Source organism: Castor canadensis, chromosome 10 (genome assembly GCF_047511655.1).
Source record: "Castor canadensis chromosome 10, mCasCan1.hap1v2, whole genome shotgun sequence".
Classification (NCBI taxonomy): Eukaryota; Metazoa; Chordata; class Mammalia; order Rodentia; family Castoridae; genus Castor; species Castor canadensis.
In genome coordinates, this window is record NC_133395.1 from 75340402 (window position 1) to 75362133 (window position 21732).

General features: G+C 42.5%; 1 long non-coding RNA gene across 1 annotated transcript in view; it reads right to left on the reverse strand.

Moving 5' to 3' along the window:
* Positions 1-10697: 10697 nt before the first annotated feature.
* The window catches only part of LOC141411483 (uncharacterized), a 30687-nt gene continuing 19652 nt past the window's right edge, over positions 10698-21732 (reverse strand). The window contains exons 2-3 of the long non-coding RNA XR_012436271.1: positions 11867-12001; positions 10698-10932 (exon numbers count right to left, since the gene is read on the reverse strand). This is a non-coding gene — a long non-coding RNA (uncharacterized lncRNA). The remainder of the gene's footprint in view (positions 10933-11866; positions 12002-21732) is intronic.

Here is a 21732-nt window from a genome sequence, read left to right on the forward strand (position 1 = left end):
TCTCCCCCATGTTGGTACTAATGGATGGAACCCAGGACCTCACACATATGAAGTGCGTGCTCTACCACTGAGTCACATCCCCAGCCCTTGAATCATTTCCAAGTGAGCATTTAGCATATCCACGATGTTCTGCAATCACCACCTCGATTTAGTTCCAAAATATTTCCATCACCCCAAAAAAGAAGCCCTATACTCACTAATTCCTCCCTCCCCACTCGTGCCTGACCAATGTGCTCTGTCTGCATGGATTTAGCTCTTCTGGATATTTCATATAAATGGAGTCATACAATATGCGACTTTTCATACCTAACTTCTTTCCCTTGGCCTATTTTCACCATTCACATTGTAGCATATTTCAATACCTTATTAAGCCCTTTTAAGGCTGAATAATATTCCATTGTATGAGTACACCATACATCCTTTATCATTTGATGAACACTTGGGTTGTTTGTACATTTTGACTATAGTGAATAGTCATGTGTGCATGTACTCAAGTTCCTGCTTTTAATTCTTTGGTTATCTATCTAGGAGTGGACTCGCTGGACACATGACGTGCTAATTCTCTAACTACTTTTGTTTTGGAGGTACAGGGTCTGAGTTCAGGGTTTTGCACTTGTTAAGCAGGTGCTCTACTGCTTGAGCCCCACCCACAGCCCCTCAGTTTCACTGTTTGAGGAGCCCCCCAGTCTGTCTTCCACAGCAGCTGCGTTACTTTATATTCCCACCTCAAGTATGAGCCTTCCCTTTCTTTTTAATCTAGCCAACATCCTGGTTACCATTTTTTCCCTATCATAACCATCCTCATGGCTGTGCAGTGTGTCTCATTGTAGTTTGTGTGTGTGTGTGCTGCTGGGGTTTGAACTCAGGGCCTCACGCTTGCTAAGCAGGTGCTCTCCCACTTGAGCCACTCCACCAGCCCTGTTTTATGTTGAGTTTTTTCAAGATAGGGTCTCAAGAACTATTTGCCAGAGCTGGCTTCGAACCACTATCTTCCTGATCTTTGCCTCCTGAGTAGCTAGGATTACAGATGTGGGCCATTGTGGTTTTGATTTACATTTCGCTAATGACTAATGATGTATCTTTTCATGTGTTTATTGGCCATTTGTATATCTTCTTTGAAGAACTAGTTCAGTCTACTTTTTTTTTTTTTTTTGTTATACTGGAGTTTGAACCCAGGGCCTACACCTTGAGCCACTCCACCAGCCCTTTTTATGTGAGATGTTTTTCAAGACAGGGTCTCGAGAACTATTTGTCTGGGCTAGCTTTGAACCGTCATCCTCCTGCTCTCTGCCCCCTGAGTAGCTGGGATTACAGGCATGAATGTCCATTTTATATCCATAATTTGAATTGGGCTCCCTGTCTTGTATGTGAGTGTGCATTATCAAATGGCAATATGTTTACAGATGTTCTATTTGCAAGTTACTTTTTCTGCTTGGTAATCTATCTTTGTTCTTGTTTGCTTGTTTTTGTGGTGTTGGTGATGCAACCCAAAGTCTCACACATGCTGGGCTGGTTCAAAGCCAGCCCAGGCAAATACCTTGAATTACATCCTAGCTCTCATCTTCTATTTTCTCTCTCTCCCTCTTTTCTTGATAGGACTGGGGTTTGAACTCAGGGCTTTGCACTTGCAAAGCAGACATTCTACTGCTTGAGCCACATCTCCAGTTCCCTCATCCTATATTCTTACTCTGCACAGTATCACTTTTAATGTCAGTGATATCCCATTGAATGAATGCGAAGTACCACACATTATTTACTCAGTCTTCTATCATTAAACATCCCGGTAGCTTGTGAATTTACTATCTAATGGTAGGGCTGGGATAACTCACCTTTCCTTACACTCATACTTTTGCCTATGATTATTTTATTAGGATATAAATATGAAAAGTGAAATTGCTGAATCAAAGGATGAGCTGATCTTTCCTCCCTTCCTCCCTCCCTTCCTTTTCTCCTCTCTTCCCCTGCCCTCCTTCCTCCCTTCCTTTTTTCCTTCCTTCCTTCCTTCCTCCCTCCCTCCCTTTCTTCCTTCCTTTTTTAATCTCTTCTCCTTTTCTTCCTTTCTTTTCCAGACAAGCTCCCTAGCCTGGGCTGGCCTTCAATGCCTCAGTCTTCTGAGTGCTGGGATTACTGACGTGCAACACCACGCCTGGCTGTATCAGTATCATTGAGGGCGCCACGACCCCAAACCGGACCGGGGCTGTCCACTGGAGGCCAGTGCGGTGGACTAAGTGGCCTCAGCTTCTTCATCTGGAAAGTGGGGACGTTATGGGATTTCCATACAATGATGAAGCAAAAGCCAAAGTCCTCATTGTGCCCCAGAAGGCTCCAGCCACTCCAGCTTCTGCCAATCACATTGCAACCTCAGGCCCTTTGCACTGCCTGGATCACTTCTGCTCCCAACTCCTCCCCCACTCCAACTCTGCATGCCTTCTCTAAAATCCCCCTTTCCTACCCCACAAGCCTCATCCCCCTTCCCTGTTTCATTTATCTCTAAAATTTTCACAACATGCTAACAAAAAATGAAAAAAAAAAAAAAAAAAGGATGAGCTGAACTTGGTGAGTTTTACCAAGCTGCCTTCAGAAACTTTTCACTGAAATATAATAACTTTTTAAAAAGCTATTCAGACAATTTTACATATAAGAGAAGAGGTTAGGGTCATGGTTTCTAAGATTGTACAAAGGTTCAAGCCTACCACCACGGAGGAATCGTGAAAGGGTAACCTTCAAACGCAAGCAGGTAAAAGCCTGAAGACCCAGGAAGCCCACTGGCTTGAAATGCCCATTTCCCTTCTACTTCAGTTATTTTACTACTTTTCAGGTTGAAGATTAACAGAAAGAGCTTTTTATATTCAAGTGATTGCAGAACTGCAAAAGGAGAACTCGGGCATTTGGAATGGGTGGGAAAGCTGAAAGTCCTGCCACCACGTCACAGCTTTCTTGTTTTTCATTTCATTGCTTCCCATTCTTTGTAATGACCTGCCTCATTTTCAGAACTTACTAGGCAGTCATTGTATCACAAGTTTTTCCCTTAAATATGCGCTTTAACTGTCCCCGGGGCCAGGCTCCTATGGGAATTTTACAATACCTAGATCCCATGGATTTTACAATAAATAGATCAAACCTGAAAAAGCAGTGTAAGTAGCTGGGTGCCAGTGGCTCACGCCTATAATCCTAGCTACTCAGGAGGCAGAGATCAGGAGGATCTCGGTTCAAAGCCAGCCCAGGCAAATACCTTGAGAGACTCTATTTCAAAAAAACCCATCACATGTACACAGCAAAAGGGCTAGTGGAATGGCTGAAGGTGTAGGCCCTGAGTTCAAATCCCAGTCAGTACTGAAAAAAAAAAAGCAGTGTAAATTTCACATTTCTTTTAAGAACCTAAATTTTGAAGATTGACATTGCAAACTTTTGTGCCATGAATTTATACACATTGACCAGTAGATAATCAAAATGTACCATTAGAAATAGTATTGATTTTACTGGGTGTGGTGGCTTGTAATTCTAGCTACTCAGGAGGCTGAGATTAGGAGAATCTCCATTTGAGGCCAGCCTGGGCAAAAAGTTCTCAAGACTCCATCTTAATCAATAAAAGCTGGGTGCATACCTGTCATCATATCTATGTGGAAACATAAATAGGAGGATCACAGCTTAGATCATCAGACACATAAACACCCTTTTCGAAAAATAACTAAAGCAAAAAGGCCTGAAGGAATGGCTCAAGTGGTAAAGCACCTGCCTCCTAAGTTCAAGGCCCTGATTTCAAACCCCAGTACCACAAACAAACAAAATTGTATAATAGGTGTATCAATATCAGCATAGGATTTGGTTTTAGCTGGACTCAGGTGGTTTATGCTTATAATCATAGCTACTCAGGAGGCAGAGATCAGGTGGATCATGGTTCAAGGCCAGCAAATAGTTTGAGAGACCCTATCTCAAAAATACCCATCACAAAAAAGGGCTGGTGGAGTGGCTCAAAGTGAAGGCTCTGAGTTCAAGCTCTTGCACTGCAAAAAAAAAAAAAATTAGTTTTAAAAAGTTGGGCTGGTGGAGTGGCTCAAATAGTAGAGCCCCTGCCTAGTAATTGCAAAGCCCTGAGTGAGGGTTTTTAAAGAATCAACTGACCCGAAAAAGGAAAAAAAAAAACCAAAAACAAAAAACCCACAAATGCAGTATTTTTCTTTGTTGGTATTTTTTGTTATGTCTTCATCTTTAGGCCAAATCTAATTTTTTCCCACTTTTAGAACTAAACAGTCTTAGTAGGCTATTCTTAATAAAAATGCTCAAAACCTTGCTAAAGAAATCATAAAAACATTTCCATTTTGCTTTTTGTGAAAGGGGGAAATTATTAAGAAACCAGTGGTAACAAACAGAACTTAACCTCAAAATGAATCTGCACTACTTTCATGTTTCCATTATTGAATAAAGTTATTTGTGGAAAGGATGAAAAAAAAAGAATGAATAAATGAATTTCAAACCTGCTCATGTCAAAGTTTGATACATTCTTTACTTCTTTTCTTTACATCTATAGATCAAGAGTAAAGCCTGCCACAAACACGTGGTCCTTACAAGGCCCTGAGTTCAAATCCCAGCACTGCAAAAAAAGAGAAGCAGGTGGCCTTGGCTGGGGGTCCGTGACACTGCAGGAGAGTGTGACCACATTCTTCACTTACACTTTGGTGCAACACTTTGGCCAGGATGACAGCTGGAAGGGTCACCAGGGAAACAGGTCCTCAGCTCCAGCCAGAGCACCCGCCCGTATTACTGCATATGCAGGCCCGTTCTAGGAATTTTTTTTTTTACAATTTAACGCTTTCACACTTGCTGGAACCCGCTTAAAGTACCTTCTTTGAAATGAAACATTCCCATTGCTGTGGCAACCCAATAAAAGGAAATCTGGAATCTTTTTTTTTTCTGGAGTGTATTGTGATAGACTTAGAAGGAATAGTTTCTACTAATTTTCAGGAATTCAAAGGAATTTCTGAATGTTATTCTTCCACCCAAGGGCTCTAGAATGTAAGTCATAGAGTTTCTTGTCCCTTAAATCCCAAAACAGAAGGCAGTGAGGTGATGGAAATTATTGGACAACAATCATCTTATCATGTACTCTAGATTCTTTCCCAGGACTCAGTTTTAGCACAGAACAAAATGGAACCCATCTGGCATCACCTGAGAGGGTTAAAGAGGTGAACACCTGAGGAAGATGGTTAAAGAATAAACTAGTGAAACACAGTCTCATTCAAGCGAATCAAAATTACTACATCTAGCTGGGCACCGGTGGCTCACACCTGTAATCCTAGCTACTCAGGAGGCAGAGATCAGGAGGATGAAGGTTTGAAGCTAGTCTGGGCAAATAGTTCTCCAGACCCTATCTCAAAAATACCTAACATAAAAAAGGGCTGGTGGAGTGGCTCAAGATGTAGGTCCTGAGTTCAAATATGAGTACTACAAAAAAATAAAATAAAATAAAAAATTACTACATCTAAGTGAATGCAAGAAATGTTTGCCACCCAGTATGAGGAAATCTTTAAGTTTTTTAGAAGGGAATTTACCAAAAAAAGCACTCATCAAAACATGGCTGAACAGGTTGTTCTCACGAACTTAACATGTGGTCAGCATGACTTCTCACGTGCAAAAATGACAAAACCAAAACAACAGAAGAACAACAACCAGGGCAAACATTCCTTCGTGTTTCCTCTCAGGTAAGTTCTGTGGATCCTGTCAGATCTGTCCACTCTGTCACTGCCCTTTGCAAAGCCTGACCCATACCTTCTTGCGTGTGGCATGGAGACACATGTGGTAGGAAGCTGGTCAGAGGTCCTCAGAGTTTGTGCACAGCCCGCAGGCCAGTCAATGGCTATGTGAGAGCGAGTGCTGGTGGCTCACGCCTGTAATCATAGCTACTTGGGAGGCTGAGATGAGGCGATGTGAGGCTAGCCTGGGCAAATAGTTCATGAGACTGCCCGCTTGCCCCACCATCTCCAAAATATCCAAAGCAAAGTGGACTGGAGGTGTGTTTCAAATATAGAGAGCCTGATTTGCAAGTGGGAAGCCCTGAGTTCAAACCCCATTCCTACCAAGTAAGTAAATGAATGAAAGGCAGTGGGAGGCTATTATTTTTTCTTCCCTGAATTTTCTCTTCTTTTTTTTTTTCATTTTTATGAGGACATATGTATTCATTGTACAGGGGGATTATATCGTATATTGGTTAGGTGGCACCCACCATCTCCCCCCAACACTGCAGCCCCTCCCTACCCCTTAATGCCACTGCAAGAGGTTTCATCATTCTAATTCATGTATGTATATGAAACCCATCAGCCGTATTCCCTCACCTTCACCTCCTCCACTCATCTCTCACCTCACAAGTACCTTTCCACATACTATACCTATTTTCCAATCTTGTGTTTCATTAATAACTGAATTTTCTTGTCTCTAAAAATCTGTAGGCAGTGGGGTTGGAGTCCAGTGTCCTATCTCTAGACACATTGCCTTTAAGAAAAAGTCCTTCTGTGAAGACTTTTTCTACTTTCTATTAGAACAGCAGAAGGGCGACATAATGCAATTTAAATTGCTTAACTGTTGGCCACTTTGTTAGAATAATTTATTTTTCTAATCCATTTGTTATTTCCAGAATGGTTAGGACTGTTACTGTCTTTTGGCTGTTGTATCATTTTGTTGGTGCTCATAAGTAAGAGTTTCATGAATGATTTCACTCTCTTTTCTTTTTTGGTGATATTGGGATTTGAACTGAGATTTGTTCTACCACTTGAGCCAAACCCCAGCCCCAAATGAATTCATTTTCTCCTCAGTGATAAACTATAGATTCTCACATGTTGGTCCAGCAATGAATGGGATACAAATCATTTCTAGAAACTTAGATTAACACACTGTTCTATGCAGTGGCCTGAAGGGATTTGGTATAATGCTAGCAAGAAACAGGGGTGAGCTGGGCCCCAGTGGCTCCCTCCTGTAATCCTAACTGCTCAGGAAGCAGAGCTCAGGAGGATTGTGGCTCGAAGCCAGGCCTGGCAAATAGTTCACAAGACCCTATCTCAAAAAACCCAGCACAAAAAAGGGCTGGCAGAGTGGCTTAAGTGGTAAGAGCACCTGCCTAGCAAGCATGAGGCCCTAAGCTCAAACCCCAGTGTTGCTTAAAAAAAAAAAAAAGAAAAGGGCATTTCATTATTATAGGGAACCAACTTATCAACTCTGACTGGGGTGAATGGACAGTACTATGTGTCCTGAGTGTTGTAATTGTCACGGTGTCTCCAAATGTGGACATCACTATCAGAAATGACTGTTATTTGTGATAAACTTAATCTTTTCAGATGACTTTCTTCTTGAATATAAAATGTTTAGGTGTAGAGAGCATTTCTTTTTCTTTTTCTTTTTTTTGGTGGTGCTGGGGATCAAACCCTTCCACATACAAGGCAAGTGCCCTGCCATTGAGCTGCACCACAGAACAATATCAGCTTTTACAGCTGTGGTGACCCAGGCCTGTACACCCATCCCTCAGGGGGTTAAGGCAGGAAAATTGCAAGTTTGATACCAGCCTGGGCTACATAGCTGCAACATGTTTTTAAAAAAAGCCATTCATTTCATTTCTGCTAACACATAAAGATAATTTCACTAATGTCACTGAATCTTCCTTTATAGCATGCAGGAGGTCCTAAGTTCAAATCTCATATTACAAAATGAAATAAAATTCTGAATTCTACCAAATACAACAAAGTATATTGGAACTGTCAGTAAGTGAAATTTGTTGAATTGAACTGAGTCTCAGATTTCTTATTTTAACCAGGTTTTAGGTAAAAGTCTTCTAAATTATTATGCTTAAGGCTATACTATTATAACTTTCTAGTTACCCTATAATTTTATCTTCTTTCAATGGCATGAGATTCCATTAAATAGTGACAAGTAACATACATCATCAAAAGAAACCGTAAGAGCACTAATATTTCACCAGATTCTGCATTGGGTTGGAAAAGATAAAAATCCAAAGAGGATGAATTTCCTTAGCCCCAAGCAAACCCATTTCTCTCTGTAGGTGGAGGACACCACTTCTCTAGCAGGAAATTAAGAAATCCTACAGCTTGATGGATCAGTAGGCAGCCTGCTTGAACTGGACTCATTCCTCACTCACAGGTGAGTCAGGCACTGGGTTGGGCCCTGCAGACTCAGAGGTAAACAAAACAGACTAACTGCCTCCCTCAAGAAGCTCTTATGACCTCACATTTCAATGGAGAAGACCCACAGTGAACAAGTAAACACACACAGAAGAAAGAGAATTTCACATACTGCCAAAGGCCATGAAAATGAAGCAGGATAAGGTGACATGGGTGACTGGTGGGGCGAGTCACTTAGGCAGTCTGCAGAGGCCTTTCTGAGGAGACACTACGAGGAAGTTAGAGTTCAAACCTTATTTGCAGGGCTGCCTGCTCACTCTGTTTCAGTTGGCTTGGACAAGGACTGGTGGCGGGCTAATTTTCAGGCCCCCAGTAGATTAGCCAAGGCTCCAGCTCCTCAAGGCCCTCCAGGTCAGTGTTCTGCCATTTCCTGTGGCCTTTCCCTGGGCCCAGATGAGGCTGGCTCTCCTGCATTTCCCAGTGCTCTCCCTCTCCCTGCTGTTGGGCTCTGTGTTGTATTCACACCCTCCAAGGAGCAGGCCTTTAGAGCCAGCTCTCAGGATGTAGAGAGCTGCAAATAGCACTGACAGCTGCAGTTGGAGGTGGCTGCCCAGGCAGTATGCCAGCTGCTGCCACCACAGGAGCCCAGGCCGTGGGGGGCCTCCTCACGCCCCTGTGAGCAGCCCACGGAACCCCTGTGATGGAGACTGGCCCACTCATGCAAACCATGGCACCTTTCGTGTTATTATCTATGCATGTGGTGATGAAAGGCAAGGGAAGTAAAAAGGATGTTTACCCTGAAATGTTTCCTACTCATCTCCAAGACTGCCTCAGGGGGAGGGTCAGCAGCAATGGTAACCTCTTTTGTACAAATGGGGACACTAAGGTAAAGGGGTGACATGGTTGTCTGAGGGGATGGTTAACAGGGAACCAGGAACCACACAGGCCCCTGTGTTCAAGGTGTGCTCAGTCCCTTATGGTGTCTCCTGAGCACTCTTCGTCCTGGTGTCAGTTCTAGGATGGAACCCAGGGCCCTACACATGCCAGGCAAGAGTCCTGCACTGAGCTCACTCCAGCCCTTCCTAAGCACTGTTCGATTTCTCTCTCCTGTGTCTTCTGCTGGCAACAGACTCCCATTCTCCAGAGGTCACTCTCCTAAATGTAAAAATACAAGTACAGTCATCACTTCAGGGATTGGTCTCAGGGCCCCCTGCAATACCCAAACCCAGAAGCTCAAGTCCCTTCTATAAAATGACATAGTATTTGCATAAAAACCTGTGCACCGACTCCCATAGGCTTTCAGTCATCTCTGGATGACTTACGGTGCCAAGGACGATGTGATGTTATGCTGTATAACATCACAGAAGGAGTACAAGAGCAAGTGCATGTTTCATACAGATGAAATTAAAAAAAAATTCCTAATAAAGATCCATAGGGAATTAGTCTTTTTCTTTTCTTTTTTCACATTTTTTATTATCATATTATTGTACTGTAGGGGGCACATTGTGACATTTACAAAAGTTCTTGTAATATATCATAGTTTGGAAATTAGTCTTTTTTTTTTTGGCAGCACTGGGGTTTGAACTCAGGGCCTCACACTTGCTAGGCAGGCACTCTACCCCTTGAGCCACTCCACCAGCCCTTTTTTTGTGATTATATATATATTTTTCTTTGAGATAGGGTCTTGTGAACTATTTGCCTGGGCTGGCTTCAAACCATGATCCGCCTGATCTCTGCCTCCTGAGTAGCTAGGATTATAGGCGTGAGCCACCAGCACCCGGCTGGGAAATTAATCTTTAAAGAAGGAAGGGCAACAGACACTAAAAAACACCTGCTTTGCTTTGTCCCTCATGGTGGAACAGGGAGGAGGGAAGGCTCACACAGACAGCCCAGGCACCTGTTTCCAAAAAGAGGTGGCCAAGGAAGTAGGGCAGAGCAAAGGCAGTACTGCAGGACTGAGGCCTCCTGCCCCCACTGAGTTAGAAGGCAGAAGGTTGGCTCTTTGGGGACCTGGCTTTGTGTCCTTGGGCCCTCCCAGTGTGGTGAGCAGCTGGAGCCCTGAACAGTGCTCTGGTCAATTTTACAGGGGGTGCACGTGGGGTGCAGGATGAAAAGGGACGGACTCTCCTCCTTCCTTGCCCAGGAGGTGACAGGGCTGAGAGTGAGGATGTCAGCCCCAGATGGAGCTGCCAGCGGCCCACTGGAATCAAGGCCCTGAGCTCGGCCCTGACCTGCTGAACTTGGCCTTGGTCCTGGGGCAGTCTTCAGAGCAGTTTCAGCTCCTCTCTCAGCTTTTATGAGAAACAAAGAAACAGGACACAACCAAGAAATGACTGCACTGCTTGTAACTGTGCACAGGAAGCTGCAAGTGACCCAGGCAGTATACTGTTTCCCTCTTCTTGCTTTTTGTTCTGCAATGGCAAGTGTTAGTGCTATTATTTAAATGTCAAGAATTCTGTTGGTATGGGTAACGTGTGTTACTCAAACAAAACAAAGCAACTTTTTAACCAAACCCATAAAGGTTGACAGGTCAACACTGAAGACCGCAGGAAATAATATCTGTAATGAGGAGGACACACAATTATATTCTTACTTTTTTTCAGTTAAATTTTTTTTTTTGGCAGTACTGGGGTTTGAACTCAGGACCTTGGGCTTGCTAGGCAGGTGCTCTACAACTTGAGCTATGCTCCCAGCCCCTTGATTAAATTTTAAACACGCTTCAGCAAATCTAAATGTTTGCTCCAGGTGGGTGCTTTGTTTCAGGTTTCCTTCCTGTTGCCTGAGAGTGCTTGAAGTCTGCCAGAAACTCCTGGAGAGAGAGAGAGAGAGAGAAAGAGATTTTAATGCAGAGTATTAACTCCTCTGCTGGTATATCCATAAAGCCAGACCTTCTCTCCCAGGGTGTCAGAAGTGCATTCTTAGGAGCAGTCCTGGCATCCTGAAACAAAGAATGGTGAAATAAACCAATACCCTCAAGAGATAAGATAACGAAGTCCAAAGGCCTAAGGAAGCCCTGAGTTAAAAATCACTAGTTATTAAAAAAAAAAAAAGGATCCAAACACAGGCTCTGGTGTCCCACTCCTGCTGTACTGATGCTCCCTTGGTCACTTGCTAATTGGCAAGTACTCAACTGCCTGCACCTCAACTTCCTCATTTGTAAAATGGGCACAATACATGCTTGGTATGTCCTTGCCACTTGCAGGAGTTCAGTAAAATAGCTGTTGTTTTTTTGTTTTTAATATACCAGTAGCAAATTATATGATGAATCATTCGCTTATAATAATTACTATTATATCATTATACAGTATAATTCTTATCTCCACTAATGTAATCTTCCACCTTGATGCAAACTTATCACGGTGCCTCATTACTAACTACTGGAATTTTATGACAATGGTTCCTAAGTACTGGGGCCATCTGAAGGAAGTGAGCTGGATTCTGATGGAATTCACCTGGGATTAGGAAGAGTTAACGTTAAAGTCCCAGGTGTTTCTAATGTACAGATGCTGTTTGAATTAGATAGGGTTTGTCCTGATAAACCCATCCTAAGTTGACAATATCATAAATCAAAAATGCATCAAATATACCTCCCCTACCAAACCCTATCCTAACCTAACCTGGCTCAGTCTACAGCACACCAATAGCACGGCTATGTCCCCTCCTGATCTCCAGCTGCCTGGGCGCTGGGGTGCCTGCCACCGGGCCCAGCACCTCGGGGGAGGGTCCGATGATATATCACTAACCTGGGAGAGACACAGATTCAAAACTCCAAGTGCAGCGTCCTGTTGAATTCGTATCTTTTCACACCATTGTAAAGATGAAAAATCCTAAGTCGAGGATCGTCTGTACAGCCAAGTTGGGAGACATGCTTTTTGGCACTGTCCCAGACAAAAAGGGCAAAACAGATGTTCATAGTTTAGATCATATCATATGTATTCGGAGATAATAATTTGACTCATTTTGCTGTGTTAGCCACTCAAATCTGCCAAACCACTGGTCTATTTTCTTTTCTCGCTAAATTCATGGTTTTGACTGATGTAATCAATCAGATCAGTAAAAACATTGATTCCTTAAAATTACATGACCACAGCCTCAAGTAAACTGAATTTGTGGGAAACCATCTATGATTGCGTGGGTATTCTGAAACGTTTAGATGATACATACCATTATTAAGAAATTAATAGATATTAAACTTAAATGCTGATAGTTTTAGATGGATTTGATCAATTCTTCTAGTAAAAAACTGATTTCTCAAACTCATATAACTGCAGCCTAAGGGGAATAAGAATTTGTTGAGGATCATCTCGGATTTTCATTTATTTATGAACTTATTTTTGTGGAGCTGGGGATCAAACCCAGGGTCTTGCCCATGTTACATAAATGCTCTGCCAATGAGCTACATCCTCAGCTGGTTTTTTTTTTTTTTTTTCTTAATTTGGCAGTACTGGGGTTTGAACTCTGGAGTCTTGTACTTGTTAGGCAGGTGCTGTACCACTTGAGCCACTCCATCAGCCCTTTATCTGTGTCAAGTATTTTCAAGATAGGATCTCTTGAACTATTTGCCTGGATAGGATTCAAACCTCAATCCTCCTGAGTAGCTAGGATTACAGGCGTGCGGTACCAGTGCCCAGTCCCAGTCTTGGCTCTTAAGCATAGTATACTATATAAACTTCTACAAGAGTACATATTCTTGAATTCCATACTGCACATTTGCTAACAAACTGGATGTTAAATCAAAGTGTTGTTGCTGGAAGAGATTGATGCTGCCTCATGCCTCTGATCTCATCCTGGCACCTTTGGTGGCCTGTAGCTTGATTTCGGGTTTGTACACCACTGCCTGCATATTACTAACCTCTGTAAAAAATTAATGAGCCTGCAGGTCCACTTAGCGCTTCAGGCTGTACTGGGCTGTCAGATGAATCATGAGTGAGGTAGCGCTCTCAGACTCTATCAGCTTCCTGTCAACAGTTTCCGTTATAGGCATGAAATGCTAGCATAGAAAAAGTCCCTGACCCCTGTTCCCCAGAAATTCTGCATCTGATCGTGGTCTGAGATATCATAAGCCACTTTCACTGGTTTGCTGGATAGGCAAACCTTTCCACAGCGTATCTATACTTGGATAAACAGGATGAAACAACAAATTCAGGTTGCTAAAACCTGAATCAATGAACGAATTGAAAATCAGACGATTTTATACACACACACACACACACACACACACACAAGGGAGGTTGTTTTCCCTTGCAGAATGATTTGCTGTTTAGGGTACACATTTATAAGGGACAAAGAAATGACATCATTAGAAAATCAAAAGCATAAGAAAGGTATTTTAAACTTTTCCTTCTGATAGTTTTATTAAAACATAAGAAATTTTGGGTAAAGACTGGGTAAAAGGTTAAAAGGATAGAAAGTGAACCACGTTGAATGAGTGCCTGTCATGTGCTAGGCAACCTTCTTAATTTCTTATAACAACCCCTCAAGATAGAACCAGGCCTAACTCAGAGATGGGACAACTGAGATTCAGAGACATTACGTAGCTTGCCCTAGGCTGAAGAGCATTAAGCCTTAAAAGCAGAATTTGAACTTAAATCGCTCTATATCAGACTCCATTATCTATCTACTCCATGTCAGGGTGAGCAACTCTCTGTCCTGACTGGCCAGAATTGAGGACTTCCTTTTAGACTGTTTTAAAACTCTGACAATCCCAGGAAAACTGGGAGGAGCTGGTCACTCTGCTTGGTAACCAGAGGTCCTATAGTTTGGATGTGGACTATATTCCAGAGGTCTATGTATTAAAGACCTGTGGCACTATTGGCAGGAGGCAGAGCCTTTAAGGGGTGGGGCCTAGTGGGAAGAAGTTAGGTCATTGGGGATGTACCCTTGGAGAGGTTACTGGGACTCAGTCCCTTCCTTACTTTTTTTTTTTGAGGCAGTCTCACTGTGTAGCTCAGGATGGCCTGGAACTCATGATCCTACTGCCTCTGTTTCCTGAGTGCTGGGATTACAGATGTATACCACCATGTCCTATCTTTTTGTGTTCCAGTTGCCTCGAGAGGAACATCTTTGCTCACCATGCTGTTCTACCTTGTCACAGGCCCAAAAGCAACAGGGCCAATTGACATGCACTGAAATCATGAGCCAAAAGAAACCTTTCCTCCTTATAAGCTTATCATCTCAAGTATTTTTGTCACAGTGACAAAAACCTGACTAACAGAAAAGATTACTAATCCCTTCCTTAGTCAGATAGAGTTCAGACCCTAGGTCTGCCTTCAGTGGGAAGCCTGGATCTCTCACTTACTCCAGCAAGTAATATATGCACCTACATTCCCACTGGAGAAAGTGAGTTATTTGCACTTCTAGCCAAATCACTATATCTTTAGATCAAGTAGGCCAAGGGTCAGCAAGCTTTTCCTGTAAAGGAAAAATAACTTTTACTTATTTATTTATTTAATGCAGTACTGAGGATTGAAGTCAGGGCCTTTTGTTTGCTAGGCAGGTGTACTAAATGACCATTTTTAACTTTCAGTTTTATGGGCCATTGATCTCTGACACAGCTCTGTTATTGTAATGAGAATCAGCCATTGAAAACACAAAAAAACAGCTGAATGGTGGTGGCTCACGCCTGTAATCCTAGCTACTCAGGAGGCAGAGATCAGGAGGATCACAATTTCAAACCAGCCTGGGCAAATAATTCTCCGAGATCCTACCTCAAAAAAAAAAAAAAAAAACACCAAAATATCACTGGTAGAGTGGCCCTGAGTTTAAACTCCAGTACTGCAAAACAACAATAATAAAAAAGAAAACACACAAAAAAATGGGTGTGGTTCTGTTCCAAAAATTTTAGTTACCAAAACTGGAGGCAGAATGGATTTGGGTCCATGATAGGTTGCTAAACCCTGATGTAGGTTATTAATAAAGAATCCTGGGCTAGAGGTGTGGCTCAAGTGGTAGAGTGGCTGCCTAGCAAGTTTAAGGCCCTGAGTTCAAGCCCCAGTACTACCAAAAAAAAAAAAAATCCTTTCATTAATAATGCATTTTTGAAGAACTATTTCTGGAAGTTACTTTGGGGGTAGGGCCAGTGGGCAGCTGGAAGATCTCTTGAGTTAGCCTGTTTACCAGTTGTTCCTACTGTTCTCTCCTATTTTGAGGCTATGAAATCTGAATTTTCTCATCCTACCCCAAAGTCACAGAGTATGTGGTTGTTTGAAGACAAAGTATGTGATTTCCCATTGCAAACTTGTTTTCCTTTCCTTGTCTGTTAGGAGTTATTAGACATATTAATTTGTCCATTGTTCTTTTCAACACCTTCTTTCATTTCCAAATTATTTATAAAGTAATTCCCATTGCACGCTCCATAAACTTAATTAAAGTCGGGCATGGCGATACATGTCTGTAATCCCAGCACTTAGGAGGCTGAGGCAGCATGAGTTCCAGGACAGCCTCGAAAGAAAAAAGTCTTATTTGAGATATATTTATTTGCTTCAAGGTAGCATTTTCTTTTATATGATGAGATTTTTTTTTTTCTATACTGAAAAGCAAATACAGGGCTGGAGGCATGACTCGAGTAGTAGAGTGCCTGCCTAGCAATGGCAAGCTCTTAGTTCAAACTCTAGTACTGCCAAAAGAAAACCAAGTAGCACTTTTCTACAGCCACCACTCACAAGCGCCTTCCCTGGGCACTCACTCTTTGATATACAGGGGTGGGGACTATGCAGGATGCTATGTACAGCCCAGACAGGCCCACAGTTGTAGTGCAACTTATCCAGGCAGAGTGGGAATTGGTAGCAAGTGGCAAGGCTGAGGCTAAGGGGAGAACAAATATATTAGCTCAGGAGAGGAAGAGAACTTGCCTTTGGAGGCAGCCAGGGTTACTCACAGGACACAGCAATCACAGTCATTATCAAGCAGGAGATAGACAGTGACAGGAGTGATGTTCAAGCTGGGTCTGAGTGACATTCAGGATCCAAGAAAATTCCACAGGAATCAGGAGGATGACAGGAGTGTCACTAATTTCAGAGCAGTTGGGAAGAGACAGCGCAGATTTGGGAAGATAACTTTGACTTTCAACTTGAATACTTCAGGTAGTTGATCTCTTTGAGTGCACACATTCTCTAATCTAGCAGGGGGAAGATGGAACCATCAGGGATTTTACGTAGGCCTTCCTAGATAGATGACAGTTGGACCAGCCAAGCAGCTTCCTGTCTCTTTTGACATTTATTTGCTTAGTGATCGCTGCCCTCCCTCTGGCACGTTTGGCATCTTAGAACCACTGTCCTTTCTGACTTACTCTGGCACACATGCTCAAGCTCTCAGACAATATCCACATCGGACACTTCTCCACCAACTCTAGGTTCTCCAAATTGCGGCTGTTTACATAGCCTGTAAATTGCCTGCCCCAAGAGGCTGGCTTCTGATGGGTTTTTTCATCACTAGTTCAGTTCATCTTATGCATGTGTACTAGTCATTGAACTGTTGATCGATTAAGCTTGCACTTGACTTACGAGAACTGATTTAAACTGCTTATGACCCTAAGAGAGAATCCTTTAAATAAGTTATTATAACAATAAAGAGTATATAAATACACAGAAAAACATTTAGGTAATGCACGCATTAGTAGAGGCACTAGATTGGTTTGATGATAAAATTAGCATCAAGTATTCACCTGGAAACATTCCATAACCACTCAGTTTAGTAGATTAACCTACTGACTGCAATTCTCAACTTTTCTTTTGGCAGCACTGGGGTTTGAACTCAAGGCCTTGTGCTTGCTAGGCAGGTGCTCTCACCACTTGAGAGCCCTTTCTGTGATGGGTTTTTTCAAGATAGTGTCTCATGAACTGTTTGCCCGGGACTGGCTTCAAACCAAGATCATCCTAATCTGTCTCCCGGTAACTAAAATTACAGGTGTGAGCCACCAGCACCTGGCTCAACTTTTCTTTTTGTGGTGCTGGAGATCAAATTTAGGGCCTTGCACTCGCTAGGCAAATGCTCTACCAGAGTTATATCCCAACCCCAATTTTCCAACCTTCCACTTTAAGCGAGACATTAATATTGAAGATGACAGTAATGTCCAGTAAAGAAGAATACAGTAATAAATAATTTAGACTCTTTATGCCTCAGTGACTTTCCTGAATTACTCATGAAACAGCAACAAGTACTACTGGCGCTATTGGGAAAGCTGACATTATCCAGTCCCTATTTAACCATGGAGTCATTAAAAGATGAGAGAACAGAGGCTGGGAGAGAGAAACTCATTATTGTATTTAATGCAGACTCTGGTATCTGGAGAAGCTATATGTTTGGCTTGGCTGAAGGATATCAAAAGAGAATGACATTTGTTGTAGCCAAAATAAATAATTTTTATCTCTGTTTTTCATATGCAGAGATATGAGTAAACCAGCACATTCTACCTTTGGAGATTTGGGGAAAATATGTAATGTTATATCAGGACAATATGAAACACATCCCTTATGCTACTCAATGTTCCATAACTGTTTGGGGAGTTCTTCACGAGCAAAGAAGATGGAGATTAAGTGATTGCAGGGAATTTAAGTACTCCTATAGTTTTTGGTATGGTCCACGCTGAAAGAACCACATCTGAATTGTCTGTGGTGTGATGATTTATCTGATAACCCGTCTTCAGAGCACGTGGTCCAAATATCACAACACCTTAGTAAACACAACCTTCATTGCCAGGAAAACTTCCCTTGATGCTTCCTGAAATAGTCTTTCTGATCTCACCAGAGATGGAAATACCCTCCATTCTGTATAAACTCCAGAATTTTTTCCCTCTCTGTCCAAAAGAGGGAAATTTTTGTGGAGGCAGAACCCTTGCTCCCAGATATAAACATGATCAAATGCATGCATTTCTAGAAAGGCCTTTACTAAACGCTTAGACAAACTGAGAGTCCTGCTTTGCTTTTGTTTTGTTTTGAGGGCTTGAACTCAGGGCCTACACCTTGAGCCACCCCATTAGCCCTTTTATGAGTTTTTTTTTTTTTTTTTCCGAGATAGGGTCTCACGAACTATTTGCCTGAGCTGGCTTGGAACCGTGATCCTCCTCATCTCTGACTCCTGAGTAGCTGGGATTACAGGTGTGAGCCACTGGCGCCCAGCAAGAATCCTTCTTATGAAATATCATTTCCTACACTCTAACCATTATGCCTGCCAGACAAGATGTTTGCAATCAACTTTGTAGACTTCTGGATTTTGAGAAAACAGTTGAAGACACTAAGACTTGAAATAGGAGAAGTAAGTGAAAATCAGAAGTCACTCGATGTACAGTCTCCACCCATGGCTGGCGCACATGCGTAGTTATGTGCTCAATAGCTATTATAAATGACAGCTATCATAATTTTGTTATTTGGAGATGTTCGTATTTAATGACAAGTGGTACACCTATACACATTTCTAAGTGTGCGCACATATTTGTATAGATATATAGGCATGCATAAACAGAGAAGTGTCTCACTTTCCTAATTTCCCCAAAATAATCTTTCCTTGTGAATTAATTCATTGCGGTTTGCTGTGTATTTGTTCTGCGGCTCAGAGTGGGAAGGAAGAAGCAGTTGCCGAGGTGTGAAATGGCTCATTTATTTTAGTTCATTATTAACCTCTAAGCCTCACCATCAGAATTCTAATCTTAGCACTGAGGCAACATTGGCCACAGATGGAATAGTTCATCAATGAATTGAAATTGCCAAACAAAGCTGTGCCTGGGCTGCCTCCATCACAGACTGATAGCATGTTAGCACTGGGTGGGACCTCAGCCATCGCCCACTCAATGCCCTCGTTTCACACCTAAGGAAACTGGAGCTGAGGAGGTAAGGGGACCTGATGGAGCACCCCGCAAATATCAGAGGGGTCATTCCATAGCTGACTTTCCTTCTCATCCAGACTCCATTGAATCTCATTGCTGTAGGGCTGGCTTCCTCTCTGCAAAAACAAATCTGAGTAACTGAGTACATGAGAAAGCATGGTGGCTGGATTGCTTCCTTGATCTCTGTGCAGGATGGCCCGTGAGCCCTTCAAATGTGCAGATGAGAGGTTATGATCTTGAGATAATTAAAGGGGCTCCAGCCATTGTCTCGCCTGAGCCTCGTCTTTGCTGCTTTGTTGTTGTGGATATCCAAAATATATGGGTGCTCAGAAATACCACCTCATTTTAAAGTTAAAAAGTTGGGGACGAGCAGAATGACTCACATAGTAGGGCACCTGTTTAGCAAGTCTACCCTGAGTTCAAACTCTAGTACTGTCAAAAAACAGTAATAAAATTTCAAAGTCAGTTCTACTTTTCTTTTTCAAAGATATTTTCATGTATTTATTTCTTTTTTGCAATGCTAGGGATTGAACCCAGGGCCTTGGGCATGCTAGGTAAGTGCTCTACTACTGAGCTATGCCTGCAGTTCTCCAAGAGGTATTTTAAAATGAGGTCTTTGAAATAGGTTATGAGCACTCTTTTATATCTAGGAAAGCAAAGCAGTTTTGTTTTGTTTTTTTTTTTTTGATGATGCTGGGGATTCAATCCAGAGCCTTGTACAGGCTAGGCAAGAGCTCTATCACCAAACCACATCCCCAGCCCTCTGTCTCTTATATCTAGGCATAACATTTTTAGTAAGAATTGGTTATTGGTGAGTTCAAGAAATCATTTGTTGCCTGGTGCCAGTGGCTCACACCTATAATCCTATCTACTCAGGAGGAGGCAGAGATCAGGAGGATCACGGTTTGAAGCCAGCCCGGGCAAGGTTTTCAATAGGTTCTGCAAGACCCTATTGAAAAAAACCCTTCACAGAAAAGAAAGGGGGCTGGTGGAGTGGCTCAAGGTGAAGTCCCTGAGTTCAAAGCCTCAGTACTGCAAAAAAAAAAAAAAAAAAAAAATCACTTGTCTTGGATTCTGATGTCTGTTGTGCAAATCAGCCTACAACCACACATGCAGAACTAAAAGTGGGGGAACAGCAGGGGACCCTCAAAGGCAGGATTTGGGTCCCCTTTATTTTTAGCTCTCCAGGACTAAGTGTAGCATTTGGTACATCATAGTGCTCAGTAAAGTTTGTTAGACAAATTAAAGAGTACTATAGTTCGAATCTGATGTGTCTCCCAAAGGCTTATGTGTCAACAGTTTAGTCGCCAGCATGGTGAGATCAGGAGGTGGTGGGACCTTAAGAGGTGGGTCTTAGTGGGAGGTCTTAGGTCCTTGGGGGTATACCCTTAAAGGGAATAGTTCCCACTTCTTATTTATTTATTTATTTATTTATTTCAGTACTGGGTTTAAACTCAGAGCCTCTGCTTGCTGGGCAGTCACTTTACCATTTGAACCATGCCCCCAGCCCTATTTGGCTTTGATTGTTTTCCCAGAGGATCTTGTGTTTTTGCCCAGAGCTGGCCTCAGACTGTGCTGCTCATATTTATGCCTTCCTTCCACATAGCTGGGATTCCAGGCATGCTTGTGTCCTGTTTATTTGTTGAGATGGCATCTTTTTAATTTTTTATCAGGCTGGCCTGGAACTATGATCCTCCTGATCTCTGCTTCCTGAGTAGCTGGAATGACAGATACAAATCACTATGACCAGCTGACATTAATTCCTTTATGTCTCTCTCTTTGGCCTCCTGGTCATGAGGTGAGTGACTTTGTTATGTGCTCTCACCATGATGAGCAGCCTCGCCACAGGCCCAAAAGCAACAAAGGCAATTCACCATGGACTGAGAGTCCCAAAACTGTGAGCCAAAACAAACCCTTTGTTCTTTCTTTCTTTTTTTTTTGCTGCTGGTAATTAAACCTAGGACCTTACACATGTAAGTGTCACCACTGAGCTACACCCCCAGGACTACCTTTCCTCTCCCCCTGGCCCCAGCAGTACTGGGGGTTGAACTCAGGGCCTTGCACTTGCTAGACAGGCACTCTACCACTTGATCTACTCTGCCAGCCTTACCATTCCTCTTTTTAAGTTGATTATCTCAGGTATTTTATTACAGCAATGGAATATTACACCTAACATAGTAAGCAAGTTACACTTCTTATTCTCCAAGCTTTCCATAGAGGTTGTACCTTAATATGGGAACAGATATTTGTGTTTTCTAAAGCTGTCTCAAACTTGATGGTCTTGTAGCTACTTTGGTAACTCAAAAACAAGCAAACAAATGACTTTTTAAAAACATTTTCCTGTCTCTTCTGGTAGCCATTGCAAAGCATATTCCCATGTGTGAGGGGGGATCCTTTGAACCCCTAGGACTTGGGAATGAACCCCTGCACCCCGTGATACCTTCAGAATTCTATGCTATTCAGAAATTCCGGCCTATTTCCTTTGCCTACTACAGAGGCCAATCTGCTAGCTCCCTACACATTCTTGCCCCCACTCCCCCCTTTTGTGTTACTGGGGTTTGAACTCAGGGCTTTGTGCTTGCTAAGCAGGTGTTCTACCAGCCCAGATTCTCACTTCTCTTGAACACATCTGTGGCAAGGCTCAGTGGGACTGCAGGCCGCATGGTGTCCTTTCAAGAAAAAAATTAAACCTTAGCTTTGCTGGCTGAAATTTTAGATGACTTTTTTGTAATGAAGTCCCTTACCTGCCTGTTGTTAGAATGCCAGCCTGACTCGTGACTTAATTTGTTC